This window comes from Macaca nemestrina, chromosome 7 (genome assembly GCF_043159975.1).
Source record: "Macaca nemestrina isolate mMacNem1 chromosome 7, mMacNem.hap1, whole genome shotgun sequence".
In the NCBI taxonomy this organism is placed as follows: Eukaryota; Metazoa; Chordata; class Mammalia; order Primates; family Cercopithecidae; genus Macaca; species Macaca nemestrina.
In genome coordinates, this window is record NC_092131.1 from 150,157,522 (window position 1) to 150,179,706 (window position 22,185).

At 44.2% G+C, this 22,185-nt stretch overlaps 1 protein-coding gene across 3 annotated transcripts in view; it reads right to left on the reverse strand.

The window, feature by feature from the left end:
* Positions 1 to 22,185, reverse strand: part of LOC105490220 (mitogen-activated protein kinase 6) — a 63,555-nt gene that overhangs the window by 38,084 nt on the left and 3,286 nt on the right. The window contains exon 1 of one of the 3 annotated variants that reach the window (XM_011755634.2): positions 10,556 to 10,712. The exons of 1 other annotated variant lie outside the window; for it this stretch is intronic. The gene's annotated coding sequence lies outside the window, so the exon portion shown is untranslated. Of the gene's footprint in view, positions 1 to 9,922; positions 10,303 to 10,555; positions 10,713 to 22,185 lie in introns of those variants that run through there. One more of the 3 variants, XM_011755642.3, reaches the window with a different exon arrangement.

The window sequence follows — 22,185 nt, forward strand, 5'->3', positions numbered from 1 at the left end:
GTGGCTCACATTTGTAATCCCAGCACTTTGGGAGGCCAAGGAGGGTGGATCCTTTGAGGTCAAGAGTTCAAGACCAGTCCAACCAACACGGTGAAACCCTGTCTGTACTAAAAATACAAAAAAAATGAGCCGGGCAAGGTGGCGCCTGTAATCCCAGCAACTCGGGAGGCTGAGGCATGAGAACTGCTTGAACCCAGGAGGCAGAGACTGCAGTCAGCCGAGATCGCGCCACTGTACTCCAGCCTGGGTAACAGAGAGAGAGCCTGTCTCAAAAAAAAACCAAAAAAACAAACAAAAAAAATTAGCTGGGCAGGGTAGCGCATGCCTGTAGTCCCAGCTACTCCGCAGGCTGAGGCAGGAGAATTGTTCGAACCTGGGAAGTGCAGGTTGCAGTGAGCTGAGATTGCACCACTGTACTCCTTCGTCCTGGGCAACAGACTGAGACTCTGTCTCCAAAAAAAAAAAAAAAAAAATCCTTCTTCTGCATAACTAAAATATAATCATCAAAATCAGGAAATTAATGCTGGTATAGTACTACCATCTAATAATCAGACCCCATTTAAGTTTCTGCAATAATCCCAATCATGTACTTGGGACGTAAAGGACCCAGTCCAGAATCATGTTACACTGGGTACAATGCAATTATTAATGCAGTTTTTCCCTTCCGAGATTTAAAGGAATCAAACATTTTATACAGTCCACAAAAATTTACTGAGCACTTAGCATGTGAAAGGCACTGTATGACGATACAGTAGAGAATAAGACAGACAAGGTTATTCTGCTTCCAAAGAGCTTGCAGTCTAGTAAGGACAGACCAGCAAATAAGTTAGCTAATCAACAAATTCAGATTTGGCCTAGTAGCTGGAAAATGGCCCTCTGAGGAGCTGAAACCTGAATAAGAAGCTACCAGCATTGCTAAGAGATGGGAGAAGGGCATTCCTAACAGAGGAAACAACAAATTGAACAACCTAAGGTGGGACAAAACTTGGCATTTTGGAGCAAAAGAAATGCCAGTGTAGCCACAGCATCTCCAGCAAAGGGCGTAGGAAAGGAGGTAGCAGTAAGATAGGAAGAACACGTGAGGCAGGATTCTGAATCTCATAACTAAGACCAAAGAAAAACTAGGAAACCACTTTAAGCAGGCAATCTACACTATTTCATTTACATTTTTGAAAGAAGATTCTTGTTACTGGGAAAGAATGTCTGAACAAGGTAGCTGAGTGAAAGCAAAAACCAGTTAAGAGCTATTTCAGTAAGCCAGGTGACATAATGGTGGCTGAGACTAGGGTGGTAGAAATAAAGATATAAAACAGATCATTGAATAAATAGATTTCAGTGATATTCTGGAGACCAAAAGAACTTGATGATGGATTAGCTATGGGATAAGGGAAAAACAGGATTCAAGGATAACTCCTAGGTGCCAGTTACGGAAGAGGCAAAGACTGGAAGAATATTATGGAAGAGAGTTCTATTTTGGACATGTGAAGTATATTTAGACAACTGACTACTAGGTTACTAAGTGGTAATGTCTAGCAAGGCAGTTGGATAGTATGTCTGGAGCTCAGGCAAGAAGTCTAAACCAGAAACATAAATATAAGAATGATTCACATATAGATGGCATTTAAAACAATGAGTTGAATGAGACCACCTAGGGGATGAATTTAGAAAAAGAGGGTGAAAAAAAAAAACCCAGGAGTTTTATCCTGTCTTAGGTATGCCAATACTTAGATGCAGGTAAAGGAGAGAAGCCTGTTTAAAAAAAAAAAAAAAAAAAAAAAGGGCCAGGTGCAATGGCTCACACCTGTAATCCCAGCACTTTGGGAGGCCAAGGTCAATGGATCACCTGAGGTTAGGAGTTCCAAGACCAGCCTGACCAACATGGTGAAACCCCGTCTCTACTAAAACTACAAAAATTAGCCAGGCGTGGTGGTGTGCGCCTGTAATCCCAGCTACTGGGGAGGCTGAGAGGCAGGAGAATCACTTGAACCCAGCAGGTGGCAGCTGCAGTGAGCAGACATTGATTGCTCCACTGCACTCCAGCCTGGAGGACAGCGAGACTCCATCTCAGAAAAAAAAAAAAAAAATACAGTATAACAAGGAGTAAAGTGAAGGAAAACAAGAACATATGTCTCATAAAATGAGAAGTAGATGAACAGGCAGAAAACAGTGGTCAACTACACTGAATGCTCCTACAAGAGCCTGTAAGACGAATTTAGTAAACAGAAACCAGTGGTAACCTTGATTAGAGTAGTTTTAGTGGTAAGAATGGAGGCCAATCTGTAGTAGGCTGAGAAGCAAAGGAAAGTAGAGAGAGCACAAAATGACAACTTTTGAAAACTGGTTTGGAGGAGAATCAGAGAAATGAGGCTATAGCTAGAGAATAATGTGGAATGGGGGAGAGGGCTTATAAAGAAGGAAGCCTCACTTAGAGCTGCTGTCCAATAGTGCTGTCTGCAATGATAGGGATGTTCTATATCTGCACTGTCCAATAAAGTAGCCATTAGCCATCTATGGCTACTGAACAACTGAAATATAGCTAGCATCACTGAGGAACAAAATTTTTTAAATTTTTCTTTTAACAGCCACACATTTCATTGCAGAAAGCACTGTTGGTTAGTAGCTACCATACTGGACAGTACAGCTCTAAAGCACATCTGTATACTAATAAAGATGATCCAGAAAGGGAAAAATTCATGATGCAGGCAAGAACGAGGTAAGTCCTTAAGAAGTCAACAGGCTGACAGGGTGCGGTGGCTCACACCTGCAATCCCAGCACTTTGGGAGGCCAAGGCAGACAAATCACTTGAGGTCAGTAGTTCAAGACCAGCCTGGCCAACACAGAGACGAATCCTCATCTCTATTAAAAATACAAAAATTAGCCGGGCGTGGTGGTGGGCACCTGTAGTCCCAACTACTCAAGAAGCTGAGGCAGAAGAATCACTTGAACCTGGGAGGTGGAGGCTGCAGCGAGCCAAGATCATGCCACTGCGCTCCAACCTGGCCAACAGAGTGAGACTCCATCTCAATAAACGATAAATACAAAAATAAAGAGAAATCAACAGACTGAGCAGAGTGGCTCATGCCTGTAATCCCAGCACTTTTTGAGGCCGAGGCAGGATGACTGCTTGAGTCCAGCCTGGGCAACACAGGGAGACCCCATCTACACACAAACAAAAATTAAGATTAAAAAAAAAGTCAAGAGAAGAAATCCAGAGCACAAGTGGCGAAATCTACATGGGATACAACGTGAATGAGGCAAGGCATGAAATTACAGTAACTGGTAGAGACCAAGACTCAAAATATGTATTATGCCTGATCTTAAGCATATAACTCAATTACAGAGGGCTATAAAATCCAAGCAGAAGGGGGAGGGTAGGTAACTCATATCTACTAAGAACCTATTATGTGACAGGCATTTTCTATTTTTTTTTTTTTTTTTTTGAGAAGGAGTCTCGCTCTGTTGCCTAGGCTACAGTGCAGTGACATGATCTCAGCTTGCTGCAAACTCCCCCTACTGGGTTCAAGCAATTCTCCTGCCTCAGCCTCCCGAGTAGCTGGGATTACAGGCACCCACCACCATGGCCAGCTTTTTTGTATTTTTAGTAGAGATGGGGTTTCACCATGCTGGCCAGGCTGGTCTTGAACTCCTGACCTTGTCATCTGCCCGCCTCGGCCTCCCAAAGTCCTGGGATTACAGGCATGAGCCACCGTGCCCGGCCACGACAGGCATTTTGTTTTATCTTTTCTCAGGATGGAGTCTCGCTCTGTCGCCCAGGCTGGAGTGCAATGGTGCGATCTCGGCTCAAAGCAACTTCCACCTCCTGGGTTCAAGTGATTCTCCTGCCTCAGCCTTCAGAGTAGCTGGCAGTACAGGCATGCACTACTACACTTGGCTAATTTTTTGTATTTTTAGTAGAGACGGGTTTTCACCATGTTGGCCAGGCTAGTCTAGAACTCCTGACTTTGTGATCCGCCCACCTCGGCCTCCCAAAGTGCTGGGATTACAGGCGTGAGCCACCGCGCCCAGCCATGACAGGCATTTTCTAAATGACAAATTATTTCTCTCTTCTCTAACTACAGTCTTGTAAATATCATTTTATAAACAAGAACAATGACTCTCTAAGAAAAGCAACTTCATGAAATTACACACACAGTAAATGCCGGAATTTGGACATAGGCCTGTGACTACAGGGTTAGAATTTTCCCATTGCATATGGTGGGAGGTTAAGGCCAGGCGTGGTGGCTCACGCCTGTAATCCCTGCACTTTGGGAGGTCGAGACAGGTGGATCACCTGAGGTTAGGTTACTTTATCTACTTCAAACATGGTTGAAACCCCATCTCTACTAAACATACAAAATTAGCTGGGTGTGGTGGCGCATGCCTATAATCCCAGCTACTTGGGAGGCTGAGGCATGAGAATCACTTGAACCCAGGAAGCGGAGGTTGCAGTGAGTGAAGATCACGCCATTGCACTCCAGCCTGGGCAATAAGGGCAAAACTCCCTCTCAAAAAAAAAAAAAAAAGGTGGGAGGTTATGAACCACTCTGTTTCTGCACCTGGAATTAACATAAACAGCAGATCAATCTGGAAGTTACCAACAAGTGCCAACAAGCCTAGAGGTACTAGGCCAGAGGCAAAAACTATCCTGTCAATGCTTTCCACAGAATAACTAAGCAGATAATAGCCACTTTTTAAAAATACAAGTGAAAATACCTCTTAAGATGGGAAGGAATGGACTTTCTTACAACTTAGATTATCTACTTTATTGAACACAGATGTATCAATTAGAAAATCAGCACTGTTTTATAATACATACTAAAATAATATCTGGGCATATTAGAAAAACTAAGTCAACATACCCTCTCTCCAATTTGTACATTAGGAGAGAACAATTATTAAACTGAGTCTAACCCATTATTAAATTACAACTTAGATTTTAGAGTGGGCAAAGATCATCTAGATCTGTGTTGTCCATGTAACCACCAGCTACGTCCAGCTATTTAAAGTAACTAAAATTAAATAAAAAATTCAATTCCTCAAGTGCACTACTTGCTCGTCAAGTATTCAACAGTCACACATGGCCAATGGCTACCTCACTGGATAGCACAGAACACATCTATCGTCATAGAAAGTTCAACTGGGCAGTGATTAGCTTCTACATTTTCCATTTGACTTTTTTCAGAAGGGTCAGTGGAAAGAGCAGCTCAGAAGGCTAACGAGCTGAACAACCATGTATGCATCATTTTAATTTTTATTTATTTACGTATTTTTTTGAGACAGGGTCTCTTGCTGTTGCCCAGGCTGGAACGCAGTGGTGCAATCAGGGCTCACTGCAGCCTCAACCTCCTGGGCTCAAGCAATCCTCTCATCTCAGCCTCTAAAGTAGCTGGGACTACAGGTGCGCACACCACAACTGGCTCATTTTATTTTGTAGAGACAGGGTCTCACTATACTGCCCAGGTGTATGCATCATTAAGCAGTGCTTCTCAAACTGAATGCGCACTGAATGACTTGAAAAATCTTGTTAAAATGTAGGTTCTTCCCAGCATGGTAGGAGGCCAGGAGTTTGACAACAGCATGGGCAACACAGCGAGACTCCACTTCTTAAGAAAAAAAAAAAAAAAAGGGCAGGGTATGATGGCACACACCTGTATTCCAGCTACTGAGGTGAGAGGATTACTTGAGTCCAGGAGTTCCAGGTGGCAGTGCGTTATGATCACACCAGTACACTCCGATCCAAACTGGGCAACAGGGCAAGATTGTGCCTCTTATTTACAAAAAAAATGTAGATTCTAAGATTCTAATTCAGTAGGACTGAGATGAGGTCAAGATTCTAACTTCTAACAAGTTCGCAGGTAATGCTAATACTGTTGGTCCAGAATTCACACTTTCAGTACCAAGGTCTTAGATCTCTCCAGGCCTTAGTTTCCTTAACTGTCAAATGATGTACATGAATGAAGCAAGATAATGCCCATGACACCTCCAAAACAGTAATATTTTAAAAGTTTTATGATTGTACAGAATTAAATGCATATAGATTTGCACTCTGCAGAGGCAGACTTTTCTGAGGTAAATGCTAGGATTCTAAAAACAAGTTTTATGATACCATTTTTTTTCTGTGAAAAAACCACCAAATTTAATGAAAATTAATGGGAAAATTTTATTTGCTATATAAGCATTCAATCTCTGAACAAGTTTTTAGAAATGGACTTAGAAGACTGACATGTATAAAAGACAAAACTTTTAGAACTCTATGGGCCGGGCACAGTGGCTCACGCCTGTAATCCCAGCACTTTGGGAGGCCCAGGCGGGTGGATCAGGAGGTCAAGAGAGCGAGACCATCCTGGCCAACATAATGAAACCCTGTCTCTACTAAAAAAAAAAAAAAAAAATACAAAAATTAGCTGGGCATGGTGGCATGTGCCTGAAGTCCCAGCTACTCAGGAGGCTGAAGCTGAAGAATCGCTTGAATGTGGGAGGCGGAGGTTGCAGTGAGCCAAGATGGCGCCACCGCGCTCCAGCCTGGCGACAGAGTGAGACTCATCTCAAAACAAAAAACAAACAACAAACAAACAAAAAAACCAACTCTATCAGAGAGCCACACAGTATTTTCCAAATAGGCAGTTCATGGAGATGAAAAAACCAGTGCTGGACTTGGCCCACATCACTGTCACCTTAAAAGCATCAGCTTCACATGAAAGCAACCCCTGGAAAATGCCATTAACTACAGTAACATTGGAGTTGTTTTCTTAAAGTCTCAGTCAAGGCTCTCAGCAATAAAAATGAGCAAAATTCCCATACCACAGGCAGGTTGTAGTGTAATGTAACAGCCCACAAAACAGGCGGAAGGAACTAATGAAGGCAGCCAACAATGCCACACAGAATTTACTTCTGAGGCATCTTCTTTCCATTTTAACAGGGGACCTAGAGTAACACAAGGTTCGAATGGTTCAAAAGTAACAAGGAATTGGATAGCAGTGGTGAGAAGGCTCAGCATTTCATAAAACAGTACCTTGCAGATAGGAAGCAAGCTAAGATATCCAGTTTTTGTTTGTTTGTTTGTTTTTTGGAGTCTCGCCTCAGCCTCCCAAAGTGCTGGGATTCCAAGCGTTAGCCACTGCCCTGGCTTCAGTTTGTTTTTAAACTCTGAATTATGTACACCACAGCTAATTACCTATATTTGAAAACAATGCCGGAAATGTGTTAAACCTCTAAGTAATGTGATGCTCTGAAAATTTTCAATACTTTGTATTTTTATGTTTCCTTTACTAGAAATTTTTTTTTAAGTTTGAATTAAACTTTATTTAAAAATCCTCTAGATATAAAGCACGCAATACTCTTCCAAAATAGTTCCAAAAATTTAATTCACATTAACAATACATTTTACGGGCCGGGAGCAGGGGCTCATGCCTGTAATCCCAACACTTTGGAAGGCTGAAGCAGGCAGATTGCTTGAGCCCAAGAGTTCAAGAACAGCCTGGGCAACATGGTGAAAACTCATCTCTACAAAAAATACAAAAACTAGCCAGGCATGGTCGCACACAGCTGTAGTCCCAGGGACTCAGGAGGCTGAGGTAGGAGGATCACCTCAGCCCAGGAAGTAGAGGTTGCAGTTAACAGTGATCGCACCATTGCACTCCAGCCTGGGTGACAGAGCAAGACCCTGTCTCACAAAAACAACAACAAACACTTTACTGTCCACAAACTCCTCAAATCCATTTGAAAAATTAAACAGTATACACAGAAAAACTAGAGGATGGGTGGGAAATTTTTCTTTTATTTTAAAAATTGAGACAGGGTTTTGTCATGTTGCCCATACTGGTCTTGAACCCCTGGCCTCAAGCGATCCTTCCACCTCAGTGGAATCCCAAAGTGCTGGGATTACAGGTGTGAGCCACCGCACCCAGCCCCACTCTTAAACTGCCATTCTCAATCTTTTTCCCCCTCTCAATCTTATTTTAAGCCAACTTGCTAAACGTTGCCTGTTTTAAAATCAGTCAAAAGATGCATCTTATTACCAAGTTTCAACTTAAAGTTTTAAATTTGGAACTGTACATTCAGCTTATCTTAAAAAAAATGAAAAATAGTGCCTAATACCTATTTCAAATTGTCTTTATTAAAACAGAAAATTCACATAAATCACAAAGCACAACATATAATCATGTTTTAATAATTCCATGAGAGTGAAACTTTCATATTCAGAGCCATATCTGATTAAATATTAAATATAAAGATAACTCACATAACCAATAAAAATATAAGGTCAATTTCTAACGACACCATAAAAGTACTATCTGTCCTTTATAAATAACCTGTAACAAATCTCTCTCAGCAGTAGCCAAAAACCCGTTAGTATGAAACATTTAATTTCAGCACCTGACCAGCAATTGGTTTTACCTTTCCTCTCAGCAAACGTTACACAATTCCACCTGTAGGGTATAGGATATCCTTTTAAAATGCAATTTAAGAAGCCATTACTTTATAGAAACTGCTGTTCCTCTTCAGAAAAAAATGAGAGAGAATTTCAATGTGGACAGGAACATTTTAGCCTATCATTTAAAAAAAAATACAATTTAAAAAAAAAAAAAGCCACGTAGCAGTCCGTGGGCAGCATGAGTCATCATCCAACTCAAAACTTGCAGCAGCACTTGTAAGCTTCCTCCTACCCGACCCCATCCCCTTCAGCAAAGTACCCTGAGTCAGCAAACCTTACTATTTTGTCAGTTGATTCTCACGATGCTTTAAATGAATTTATGTAAAGCACTGCAACACTTTTAGTGCTAACATTTGTCTTTAGAATGAGTGCATTTTTTTAATTGCAAAATTAACTTACTTCAGATCACTCTTCTCTGGATTTTTTAATCACAAGTAGCCAACGACTACTTCTAATCCTCTTTTGCAAATAACTGAATTCCAAAATATCCTCATATACGAAGTTTTTCCTAAAATATTCTCCATTTTCCAGTGTTTTCTTCTGAACAGTAATACCTAGGTGATCAAATATGTTCTGCTCAAATCTGGCATATTTTCTAGATTAACTGCAATTACTGAATTCAGGACATCAATAAATAATTTGACACGCTTAACAAGGCAATTCTTAATAAATGATGTAACATATGTGAAAAGACTTTACACTCCCTGGCACATAGCAAACACTTCATAAACATGTTTGAACAATTACTATCTAAAGACAAAGTTTCTTTCACCCAATTCAAAATTATTTTTTAAAAATTAAAATCTGACATTTCTATGAAGAAATTCCTGATTTCAGGGCCAGGCCCTGTTTGGACCCTACATTCTTCTGGTCAGATCATTCTTTCCATCTCGGTTTTCCAGCGTTAAAGAGAGAGGACATGCCCAATCGGAACTGTAAGAGACAGGCTAGAAGAATCAGCCATCAGAAAATTACTCTGAAGCTGCTTGCTCTTCATTGTACGGCATGTTAATTTTTCCCCTTGACAAATCATCTGTATCCGTTAAAATTAAAAAAAAAAAGTCATTACTTAGACTGCATCTTTAGCAATGAACATGAATTACGACGTTAATACAAGTCGGCTTCTAATTCCAACTCACCAGTCCCTTTCACTGGACCTTTTCCAATGAACAAGCAAAAGAAAAAATAAAACAGGAAAGGAATCGAGAAGCTCCTGCTGCACAGAGCTCCCCCGTAACACCTGAACCGGTTGGGTCCTACACTCGTCAATAAACAAAAGGTTGCCAAAACACCTTTACTTTTCCACACAACTCACAAGGCGGACTAAAATGCACAGCAAAGTGACAAGGCCCTTTCTGGTGAACCGACAAAACAAGCTTTCATTTGGGCACTTTCACAGAACACCACTTAAGGTCCCGAAAGAAGCTAAGGCAAGACTGCAGGGCCGGGGGAGGAAATTAGGAATTTCGTCTCCGAGTTTTCAGTACCTCATTCATGGCTAGACTCAAAACTTGGGCGGACTTCAGGGCTCTGAGGCGAGCCGGGAGAGCGCTGCGCGCTACGCCACTGGAGACTTTGCCCGGCCGGAGTCAGCTGAGGCCGAGTCACCGGGTGGGACGGGGGAGGAGACGCGGGAGCATTTCGAAAGGCAGAGTGCCAGGAAGGCGAGACTCCACGCCACCTCATGTTCCCCGGGCCGCCGCCCCTCGCTCGCCCGCCCTCCGGTCCGGCTGGGTTTCGAACCCGCGGAGCCGGGCGCAGGTGGCGGGGCGGCAGCCGGCGTGCGGGGCCAGGGAACTGGCTCAGCCCGGCAGGGCGACCGGCGAGGGGCGTGCCGGGTGGGAGGGGCCCACTGGCCGCCTCGCCGGCCCCACGCGGAGACCCCGGCCCGCCGCCCGCCGGCCCGCGCGGGGACGCGCCGGCCAGGCCCGAGAGAGCGGGCAAGCGAACGAGCAGGGGGCGGGCGGCAGACCAAACAAAAGCGCCTTTGTTGAGCGGCAGCCGCCGGAGGGTCACACACAATGGAGGAGGGAGCCGGCTCCGCCGCTGCCGGGCCCGCCGCGGCGCCCTCCCGAGCCGCCCCGCCGGCGCACCCCGCACACGTACACACACACACTCACGGGATTTCTCCGACTCATTGAGAGAGTGCGGGACCCGCGGACAGCCCCCAGTGTCGGCTCAGGTCTCCGGCTGTGCTGGCAGCAGCGGCGTCTCCGAGGCTCTCGCTTTGCCGCAGTCGCCGCCATGTAACCCCGACCCGCGAGAGAGGGCGAGGGAGAGGGGGCGGGGCCTCGCCGTGCCACGCCCCCTCACGTCACAGGCTCACTCCACGGGTTCTCCCGCCCCCGCCCTGCCCAGCGCGCCCGCACGCGCCGGAATTTCCAGCGCCCGTGACTGGGCTGTGCGCGCCGCGGGGGCGGTGGGAAAGGCACGCGGTAGTCCTGCGCCTCCGGGGGTTTTGCCTGCGGGCGGGCAAGAAGGAAGACAGCCGGGGCCGTCTCTGCTCCACTACCTGCCCCGGCATTAAGGGAACAAAGTGACCAAACCCAGTGCGAGCGTTTACTAAGCACCTACTACGTGCAGAGCACTGGGCAATCCGAGAGGAAGAGGCCTCAGTCTCCAGGAAGGCTGGTCCTCAAGATGGATTAGGCTGGAAGGCGGCAGCCGGAGCACAAGGCAGACGCCTCCGAGGCCAAGTACTGAGGTCATTCATTCTGCCAGAGAGTATGCAGGAAGGCTTTTAGGAGAGGTCGCCACGGGTGGCCTTTCAGCTAGATCTTGGAGGAGCGGATGTAACCAGGAGGTGAAGGGGAGGGTGTTTCTGCCGAGAGAACAGTGTAAGCAAAGACTGGGAGGCCAGAGTACCTGCCTTGTTGCAGGAACTGGGATAGGATAATTTGAATTTGAAAAGGGATGCACTGTGAAACGTAGAAAGGTGGATGGGTACCTTCTTGGGCCCACTTCTTGGCTAAAAGCAAACTTACATTACTTTTAATGGCTTATTGAGTTCAAGGAGCCTTTCCAGTGTTTATGTGAAATTTAGTATTTATGAAATTAGAGACGCAGGTCAGCATATTTTTTCAATGACTTCATCACCATACAATGCCGATGAGAACCATACAACAGCCCCTTAGCCATTATTATGGGCATCTTCAAGAGTGAGGCAAAGGCCACTTCAAAAAAAATCACAAAGGGCCGGGCGTGGTGGTACACGCCTGTAATCCTAGCACTTTGGGAGGCCCAGGCGGGCAGATCACCTGAGGCCAGGAGTTCGAGACCAGCACGGCCAACATGGTGAAAGCCCCGTCTCCACTAAAAATACAAAAACTAGCCAGGTGTGGTGGCTCACATCTGTAATCCCAGCTACTCGGGAGGCTGAGGCAGGAGAATCGCGTGAACCCCGCGGGGGCTTGCCGTTAGCTGAGATCGCGCTACTACACTCCAGCCTGGGCGAAAGCGTGACACTCCGTCTCAAAAAAAAAAAAAATCACAGAGTAACGAAGTTAAGTGGTTGGGGTGAGCTGGAATGCTTTCTATTTTTTAATATTTAAAACAACGTCAGCTGAGTACCAGGTGTGAAGAAGTGATGAGTGAATAAAACCAAGAGAAAGGGGAGACTTATTGCAACCGCAGAATTTCCAACTTCTGCAACAAGAGCTCTTACCTTCAGCCCCATTGCCCCTGCTCTAGGCTCTCCTCTGATCCTGAGGACATTTTTCCTCTCACTGTTTGAGAACTCATTTACCTTCCTCTTCAGTCAATGTTTGATCACCCAGAGAAGGTGGGAGAATAAATACCAAGCACTGTGCCTTCCCTCAAGGAGCGTTTAATCCAGTGTCACTGCTGACTTCGGGTAAATAACTTGTGGATAATGCAAAGTTGGCTTACAATAGTAAGGGAGACACTAAGTTGACAGAATCTTTGTACCTTTTCAAAAGGGGAGGTCAAGGATGGAATAATTACAAGATTTGGGGGATCTGGTTTTTGTTTGTTTGTTTTTGAGACAGAGCCTTGGTCTGTCGCCAGGCTGGAGTGCAGTGGCGCGATCTCGGCTCACTGCAACCTCTGCTCAAGCGATTCCCCTGCCTCAGCCTCCTGAGTAGATGGGACTACAGGCGTGCGCCACCACGCCCAGCTAATTTTTGTATTTTTAGTAGAGATGAGGTTTCACCATGTTGACCAGGATGGTCTCGATCTCCTGACCTGGTGATCCACCCACCTCGCCCTTCCAAAGTGCTGGGATTACAGGCGTGAGCCACCACACCCAGCCCAGGGATCTGGTTTAAGACTGGTTTTTCAGTGACGGGTTCTGATTGGGTTTGGGACAAATTTGTGATATCATAGTTTAGGATGGGTGGGCAGAGGATGGTGAGAGTTTTGAAGAGAGCCTAAAGGGATAAATAGTTGTTAAACTCAGTAGAGCAGAGGGCTATTTACCCTGATGAAGGCAAATTCTGTCAGTAACTTAATGAGATAAATGGATTTTAGGAAGTTCCTGAAACCACGATCAAGTTATTTGCAACTCCACCATTTTGGGCAAGAGTTTCTTGGAATTCAAGTTATATTTATTGCAGATAGTTGAATTGTAAAGTCATGTTAATGTAATTGGTTTTAGTTTTTTGGGTTTTTTTTTTTTTTTTGAGATGGAGTTTTGCTCTTGTCACTCAGGCTGGAGTGTAGTGGCATAATCTCGGCTCACTGCAACCTCCGCCTCCCGGGTTCAAGCGATTCTCCTGCCTCAGCCTCCTGAGTAGCTGGGATTACAGGCTTGTACCACACGCACAGCTAATAGTAGTATTTTTAGTAGAGACGGGGTTTCACCACGTTGAGCAGGCTGGTCTCAAACTCCTGACCACCCGCCTCGGCCTCCCAAAGTGCTGGAATTACAGGAGTGAGCCACCAGGCCCGGCCAGTTTTAGTTTAGTTTTTGTGTGTGTGTGTGTGCGATGGAATCTGGCTCTGTGGCCCAGGCTGGAGTGCAGTGGCAGGATCTCGGCTCACTGCAAGCTCTGCCTCCCAGGTTCAAGCTACTCTCCTGTCTCAGCCTTCCAGTAGCTGGGATTACAGGTGGCGCCACCATACCCAGCTAATTTTTGCATTTTTATTAGAGAGGGGGTTTCACTATGTTGGCCAGGCTGGTCTTGAACTCCTGACCTCAAGTGATCCGCCCACCTCAGCCTCCCAAAGTGGTGGGATTACAGGTGTGAGCCACTACACCCAGCCCGGTTTTAGGTCTTAATCCTATTCTAGGCGGTGGCTCACACCTGTAGTCCCAGCACTTTGAGAGGCCAAGATGGGTGGATCACCTGAGGTCAGGAGTTTGAGATCAGCCTAACCAACAGGGTAAAACCACATCTCTACTAAAAAATACAAAAAAAAAATTAGCCAAGCATGGTGGCGTGCGCCACCCAGCTACTCAGGAGGTTGAGGTAGGAGAATCGCTTCAACCCAGGAGGTGGAGGCTGCAGTGCACTGAGATCGCGCCACCGTGCTCCAATCTGGGTGACAGAGCGAGACTCCCTCTCCAAAAAATAAATAAATAAATAAATCCCATTCTGTAGCTATAAAAAGTTTCAATGCTTGGCCGGGTGCAGTGGCTCAGGCCTGTAATCCCAGCACCCTGGGAGGCCAAGGCAGGTGAATCACCTGAGGTTAGTAGTTCGGGACCAGCCTGACCAACATGGTGAAACCCTGTCTCTACTGAAAATACAAAATTTAGCTGGGCATAGGCCGGGTGTGGTGGCTCACACCTATAATCCCAGCACTTTGGGAAGCCGAGGCGGGTGGATCACTTGATGTTAGGAGTTTGAGACCAGCCTGACCAACATGGTGAAACCCCCTCTCTACTAAAAATACAAAATTAGCCAGACATGGTGGTGCACGCCTGTAATCCCAGCTACTCAGGAGGCTGAGGCAGGAGAGTTGCTTGAACCTGGGAGGCAGAGGTTGCAGTGAGCCGAGATCACACCATTGCACTCCAGCCTGGGCGACAAGAGTGAAACTTCGTCTCAACAAAACAAAAAAAATTTCAATTCTCAGCATTTTTTCAAACTGCAGATTATGATCCATTAGTGAGTAGTGAAATCATTTTAGTGGATTACAATTTGCATTTTGTCTTAATGGAGCAAAAAACTAAAGAGAGCTTGCCCAGAAGAAAGGGCAAACATTGTTTTGTGCAACTTTTGTCTTGGTTATGTAACACATTTCAACAGATCTGAAAATGTCATTCATTATGAAACATGCCATTATTTTATGTACTATTAAGAAAGTGAAAACTCTATCAAAATATGATACCTTATTGCCACATCTTTTTTTTTTTTTTTTTTTTTTGAGAGACTCTCACTTTGTCACCCAGGCTGGAGTGCAGTGGTGTGATCATGGTTCACTGCAGCCTCAAGCTCTTGGGCTCAAGCAATCCTCTTGCCTCAGGCTCCTGAGTAGTTGGGACTACAGGTGTGCACCACCATACCTGGCTAATTATTTTTTGTAGAGATTAGGTCTCTTTGTTGCCCAGGCTGATCTCCAACTCCTAAGCTCAAGTGATCCTCCTGCCTCAGGCCTCCCAAAGTGCTGGGATTACAGGGATGAACCACCGCACCTGGCCTAAATCCTGATTTCAGGCATTAAAATGGAGGAAGTACTTCTTAAAATTGATGAAATATATAGTTTATATGAATGTGTCTCTTGGAACATAATGTAAAATGTATTTCTAGTTATTGCTTATTATTGCTATGAGCTATGCTATTGCTGAAAGTTTGAAAGTCACTGCGATAGTGGAGGAACGCAGGAGAGAAAAAATAAGTACAGCGTGAGCTAGATGAGTGCTTCCTGAGCAGAGATACAAATTACTTGCTCTTGTTGGACTATAATGGAAGGAACAATTGATAAGCACTGGGGACACAGGGAGAGAGAGTATTTGAACTGGGCTTGATTCCATCGGGTAGTATCTGGAAAAAAAGACATGAGCATGCAGGGCACACTTTGGAAAATGGGAGAAGTCTGATAGGCCTGGGAGACTGAAGACAAGTTAGCACCACATTGAGAAGGCCTTGATTACTTTCGGATTTCATCCAAAACTAGGAGAGGAATGTAAAGGATACAACTAGTATTTTAGAATATAACACTGGCATTAATAGGAAGAGTAGATTGAGCAAGAGATTGGAGACCTGGAGCAGGTAGAAGAATCCATTGTTTTTTCTGCCTTGTATCCAATGTATGGTCTTCTGGTAACAAAACTCCCATGTCCTCTAAGGAGCCTCCCTTTCCTATGTAAGTAAAAATTTTTTTCTGTTGCAAGTAATAGAGAAGTCAAACCAAACTGTATCTCATGAGAGAGACACAGTATATTTAGATGGTTATTGTACCTTTACTGGTTGAGGAAGGAGATGGTAATACAAGAAAGATTATTGGGTAAAGTGGACTTGGTGAATGCTTAGATGAGTCAGAGATGTGTGTTAAGTCACCCAGTTGCTCCCACATTACCTCTTTAAGTTCCCTCTTTAGGCTTCTTGTTTTATCTTCTTCCAGTTAAGTTACCCTATGAAGATAAACTATCAAATACCTTGATTTTCAAAATGGATGGAAAATAGAGTTTAGCAATACAAACTGCTACATTTGATGGTAAACCTTGGAAAATGTCTGATATAAATCATTAAAGACAGTATGTTAGGGAAAATGTAACAGGTCGTCATGACTTCTCTTCAAGTAAGTCATTACAGAGAAATACCACTTCCTTTCTTAATAGGATTTTTACATTACTTAACCAAGAAATTGGTCATTTCAGGAAGGCAAGACACCTTTGTGGATAAGATGGAGTGATGTGGGTTTAGATTATAGCAGAGAAAGGTTGATTCAGAGTGCCAATTGATGGCATGACAAGGAATCTTGAGAGAGTTCTCTAGAAAAGCAACACAAATTTTCCCCTCTTTAGTCTTGTGTAATACACATATATTTTTTCAGGCAGAGTCTCACTGTGTCGCCCAGGCTGGAGTGTAGTGGCATGATCTTGTCTCACTGCAACCTCCACCTCCTGGGTTCAAGGGATTCTCCTGCCTCATCCTCCCGAGTAGCTGGGACTACAGGTGCCCGCCACCACGCCAGGCTAATGTTTGTATTTTTAGTAGAGACGAGGTTTCACCATATTGGCCAGGCTGGTCTCAAACTACTGACCTTGTGATCCTCCCGCCTCGGCCTCCCAAAGTGCTGGGATTACAGGCGTGAACCATTGTGCCCGGCCGGGTAATATTTTTATCAATGTTTTGAGTTAAGATACTTATTAAACTTAAAGGAGATATAAAACAGTGTGATAGATTTCAGAATAATTACTCAGAATCATCTCCATAGGTTGCAAAGAATCTTTTTAAAAAGATGAGATTTGACTGCAATAAAGTACAATATCTTTGTTCAGAAAAATCATTTGAAAAGGGCCAGGATTTGGGAGACTTGGCTTAACCTGCTATTGTGACAATAAGGGATATTAATGCAGTGTGAGCAGATGCCAAAAAAAAATGTAACAAAATGTGTTAATAGGAAACAGTGTCCAAGTCCCAGGGGGTACCACACCTACGCGATTCAGCTCAAGATATCTGAACTTATGTGTTCAAATATAGACACCACATTTACAAAGGCTACCACACATAACAAATTAGAGCAATTCATTAGGAGACATTCAGGCAGGGTGTGGAAAGCATGTTCTCTGAAGAAAAGATGTGAGAATTGGGTCTGATTAACCTGCAGAAGAGATTTGCTGAGGGGTTATTGTGTGCAGAGGAGAGAATGGTTGCTCTGGGAGTTCAGATCTAAAACCACTGAGAGGGCTGTTACCGAGAGGCATTGGCTTAGCATAAGAAAGGACTGTTTTGGACGTTGGAACTGAGCCACAGTGGACAGGACTTCCCCGTGAAATGAGTGCTACATCACTGGAAGCATTCAATCAGAAAACAATGGCCACCTGTCAAGGAGGCTCTAAAAGGAACTGCTGAGGAGAGGAGGGGCTTACAGCCAGCTGATAACTTCCATGGTCTCCAACTGGAAGCTTCTGTGTGTCTGTTTATACTCTTAATTTAAAATGACTGCTCTCCTAGACATGGTTTATAGAAGAACACATTGTAATTTGATTTGTAAATAAACAAAACAGCCTTCCACTGAAGAAATTCATTGCCAAGTACAGTTCATCCTTACAGTGGATTCTCATTATTTGTGTTACTTATGTTCTGTAAAGTCATCATGAACAGTAAATTAGTGAAAACTGAACCCTTGCTCCTAGGGGAAGTACAAGGTTAGGTTCCTGCAAACCTCTGGCACAACATTCTTATCAGCCAGTGAATATATAATCTTGTCTCATGTGTATTTCTGTTTAAAAACACCTTTTAAAATACTTATTGTTGATTCATTAGCACTGAACTCACTGCCAAAAGCACTGGAACTCGTGCCTGAATAAAGCTTATCTAACATGTATTTTCTCTGTAGGGCACTTCAGAGCCTTCTGTGCTTAGGAACTCCATACAGCACTTCAGCAATACATTCGGCGGCCACTTTAACAGCAAAATCACCAACAGAAAGCAAAAAAATGTGATGGCTGGGCACAGTGGCATGAGTCTATAGTCCCAGCTACTCAGGAGGCTGAGACAGGAGGGTCACTTGAGCCCAGGAGTTTGAGTCCAGTCTGGGCAACATAGATCCTGTTTCTAAAAACAAAAAAATCATGGCACCAAATAGACCATGGAAAGGATACTCGTTTACAGTACAAGAGTTGAAACAAGAAGGCAGAATCTTGTCTTATTTGGCCTCAGCTGGCAATGTTCATGTAGGGTGACTCAAATATCTCGTTACTGTGCATGTTCAAAAGTGACTACAAAGGTGCTGTGACTACTTCGGGATTACAAATAAGTTTCAGCAATAGGCAAATTTGCAAACAGAATCTGTGAATAATGAGGACTGGCAATAGTTAAAGATGATGGAGAGAATGTTTTCAGTCAAAACCCATCAAACCTGTACATACGTTTTGATGAGAGGCAGATCACAGGAATGCTTTTTGGAAATGGAAGACTACCTGCAAACAAAACTAGTATCCCACATTTAACTGGATGGGGCAACAAGAGTTTATCCCCTCTGCCAGTCGCGGTGGCTCACGCCTGTAATCCCAGAACTTTGGGAGGTCAAGGTGAGCAGATCACTTGAGGTAAGGAGTTCGAGACCAGCCTAGCCAACATGGTGAAATCCCATCTCTACTAAAAATACAAAAATTAGCCTGGCCTGGTGATTTGTGCCTGTAATCCCAGCTACTCAGGAGGCTGAGGCAGGAGAATTGCTTGAACCCAGGAGATGGAGGTTGTAGTGAGCCAAGATTGTGCCACTACCCTCCAGCCTGGGCAACAGAGTGAAACTCTGTCTCAAAAAAAAAAAAAAAAAAGCCACGCACAGTGGCTCATGCCTATAATCCCAGCGCTTTGGGAGGCCGAGTCATGTGGATCACCTGAGGTCAGGAGTTCAAGACCAGCCTGACCAACATGGAGAAACCCCATCTCTACTAAAAATATAAAAATTAGCCGGGTGTGGTGGCTCCTGTAATCTCAGCTACTCAGGAGGCTGAGGCAGGAGAATCGCTTGAACCCGGGAGGTAGAGGTGGCAGTGAGCCAAGATTGTGCCATTGCACTCTAGCCTGGGCAACAAAAACAAAACTCCATCTCAAAAAAAAAAAAAAAAAAAAAAAAATATATATATATATATATATATATATATATATAATCCTTCAGGAGGAGAATGGTAATAGCAATCATTTATCAAGTTCCTACCAAGTAACCCTTTTCAGGTACACACTTTACAAATGTTCTATCATTTTCTCAGACTATGACAAATGGGATTTCATAAAAAAGCTGTAAGAAATTACTTAGGGCCAGGCACAGTGGTTCATGCCTGTAATCCTAGCACTTTGGGAGGCTGAGGCAGGTGGATCACGAGGTCAGGAGTTCGAGACCAGCCTGGCCAAGATGGTGAACCCTCATCTCTACTAAAAATACTAAAATTAGCCGGGCATGGTAGTGGGCGCCTGTAATCCCAGCTACTCGGGAGGCTGAGGCAGGAGAATCACTTGAACCCAGGAGGCAGAGGTTGCAGTGAGCCGAGATCGTACCACTGCACTCTAGCCTGGGCGACAGAGCAAGACTCTGTCTCAAAAAAAAAAAAAAAAAAAAAAAAAATTAAATATTTTAGACAAAACCTGGCTTTCCTTGTAATAAAATCAATTTATGAGACAAAAACTATACATTTACTTTTTGAATAATGGTTCTATAATTAAACATTTGAATGTACTGGGAAATATCTATTGGGATAAATTTATAAAACCAAATAAATAATCCAAAGAGCCCCTCTAATTTGTCTGCTCTGGAAGTCAGTATTTCCTGCAAGCAGGGCAAATTTGTAGAAATGGTAGAATTAAACTAGTAACACAAAACTTACAGCCTCCCCCAACACACACTTTTTAAGAGAAGCATAGAGAGAATGACACTTTCTAGCTTTAGGGAAATTTAGCCCAAAGGTTTTCTTACTGCATTCTGTCTTTCCTTATATCTTGAGAGGCCCAATAGCTTGAGGAGAACAGATACTCCTAATTTCTGGAGACAGTGTCCAACTTGAACCTCTTGAGACCCCAAAGCCTTCTATAACTAGTCTCAGATTTTGAGAACAACCTGGGCCTCTGCCACATGACCAGAGTAAATAAAAGGCAAGAATAGACATGATGTTTGTCAGCCCATGCACAGGGAATGATAAATATTTTGAGTTGTGGAGACAAAGCAGCTTTCAACTCACAAGGGTCATGCTCCTCCCCTTTACACTTCAGTAGTCAAGCTATCCTGTCCTTTGGGGAAGAAGGTAATCACTACCTCTAACTAAACCTGTACCCAACATTTGCTTTCACTGGTCATTCTGAGTGCTGCATTTATCAATTAGTATATAATATGGTAGGCTTAGTAGGTCTGCCTTCCACAATCCCGCCTCTCACCCGCCATTTGCCACTTGATAATTACTGCCACTGGAACTGCCTTCCCAGAGGATGTCAACATCCCCGGAAACTGATAACCACTTCTGCAGTCTTTATCTGCACTCATCATTGTCTCTGGCAATCCCCTAGCTCTGGTGTTCTGGAAGAAAAACAGCCAGGGGCTCAAGAGGCCTAAGATTCACCTGCCCATCCTGGCCTCTAAACCTATGAATGCCCATCCCATACTGCCACAGTTCTCTCCTTTCCCTCCCACAACCAGGGCATTACACAGGGCCCTGTGTGCAAAAGAACCCCATGCTTGGTTTAATGCTCTGCTACGACTATCTTGACATTCCTGAATTTTTTTTTTTTTTTTTTTTTTTTTGAGACGGAGTCTCCCTCTGTCACCCAGGCTGGAGTGCAGTGGCCATATCTCGGCTCACTGCAAACTCCACCTTCCGGATTCATGCCATTCTCCTGCCTCAGCCTCCCAAGTAGCTGGGACTACAGGCGCCCGCCACCGCACCCGGCTAATTTTTGTATTTTTAGTAGAGACGGGGTTTCACCAGTTTACCTAGGATGGTCTCGATCTCCTGACCTCGTGATCTGCCCGCCTCAGCGTCCCAAAGTGCTGGGATTACAGGCATGAGCCACCGCGCTCGGCCGACATTCCTGATAATTTTGTCTTTGAACTCACGCTGTGTAGTGAAATCAGATGTGGCAGTGAAGCCGCAGGTGAGCAGAGGAGATAGATGCAATAAGTATGTTCACTATTTCTTGCCACTCCATTCATATATATCATTCTCCATGACCCACGTGCACAGGATTCTGGTGAGCCCACAGTGCCTCAGAATTCAACGAGACAAAGCAAATAAGTATTTATACAAGGTAAGCCTGTTTTGTCTACGACTGAGTAAGTGGGGGTCCTGATGGTTCTGAGAAGTCATGCTTTCCACTGGAACCAGAACTTCAAACAGAAAGAAGGCAATGGCATCCTAAGACATTAAAGTCCAAGGTACCGTATCGTATCTTTTCTTTCTTGTGTCACTTCCCTGTGTTAGCTGACTGCTTGTGCTGAGGACATTTCCTTTGCCTTTTAGTACTTTCTTACTCAGTAAGTCAAAGGTGGAGTGTGAGTACAATGTGTGTGCATCAAGAAGTGAAATAAGGGCTGGGCACGGTGGCTCACACCTGAAATCCCAGCACTTTGGGAGGCTTGAGGCAGGTGGATCACCTGAGGTCAGGAGTTTGAGACCAGTTTTCCCAACATGGTGAAACCCCATGCCTCCTAAAAATACAAAAATTAGCCAGGCGTGGTGGCGGGCACCTGTGATCCTGGCTACTTGGGAGGCTGAGGCAGGAGAATCATTTAAACCTGGGAGGTGGAGGTTGCAGTGAGCCAAGATCACACCATTGCACTCTAGCCTGGGTGATGGAGTGAAACTCCATCTCAAAAAAAAAAAAAGGTGAAATAACAGTTGAGGTAGTTTTGTGTAGTTTTTCTACTGTTCTGGTAATAACCAACTATATATGTATGTAAGAGCTAAAAAATAGAAATTGTGTCATTTTGGTGAGTCCACAAAGGAGTTAATTTTTTTTTTTTTTTTTTTTTTTTTTTAAATTTTTAGATAGAGCTCTAGCTCTGTTGCCCAGGCTGGAGTACATTGGTGCAAACACGGCTCACTATAGCCTTGGCCTCCTGGGCTCAAGCAAATCCTCCTGCCTCGGGAGTTAAATGATCTTATATTTGTATTTAAAACTGGTTTTGC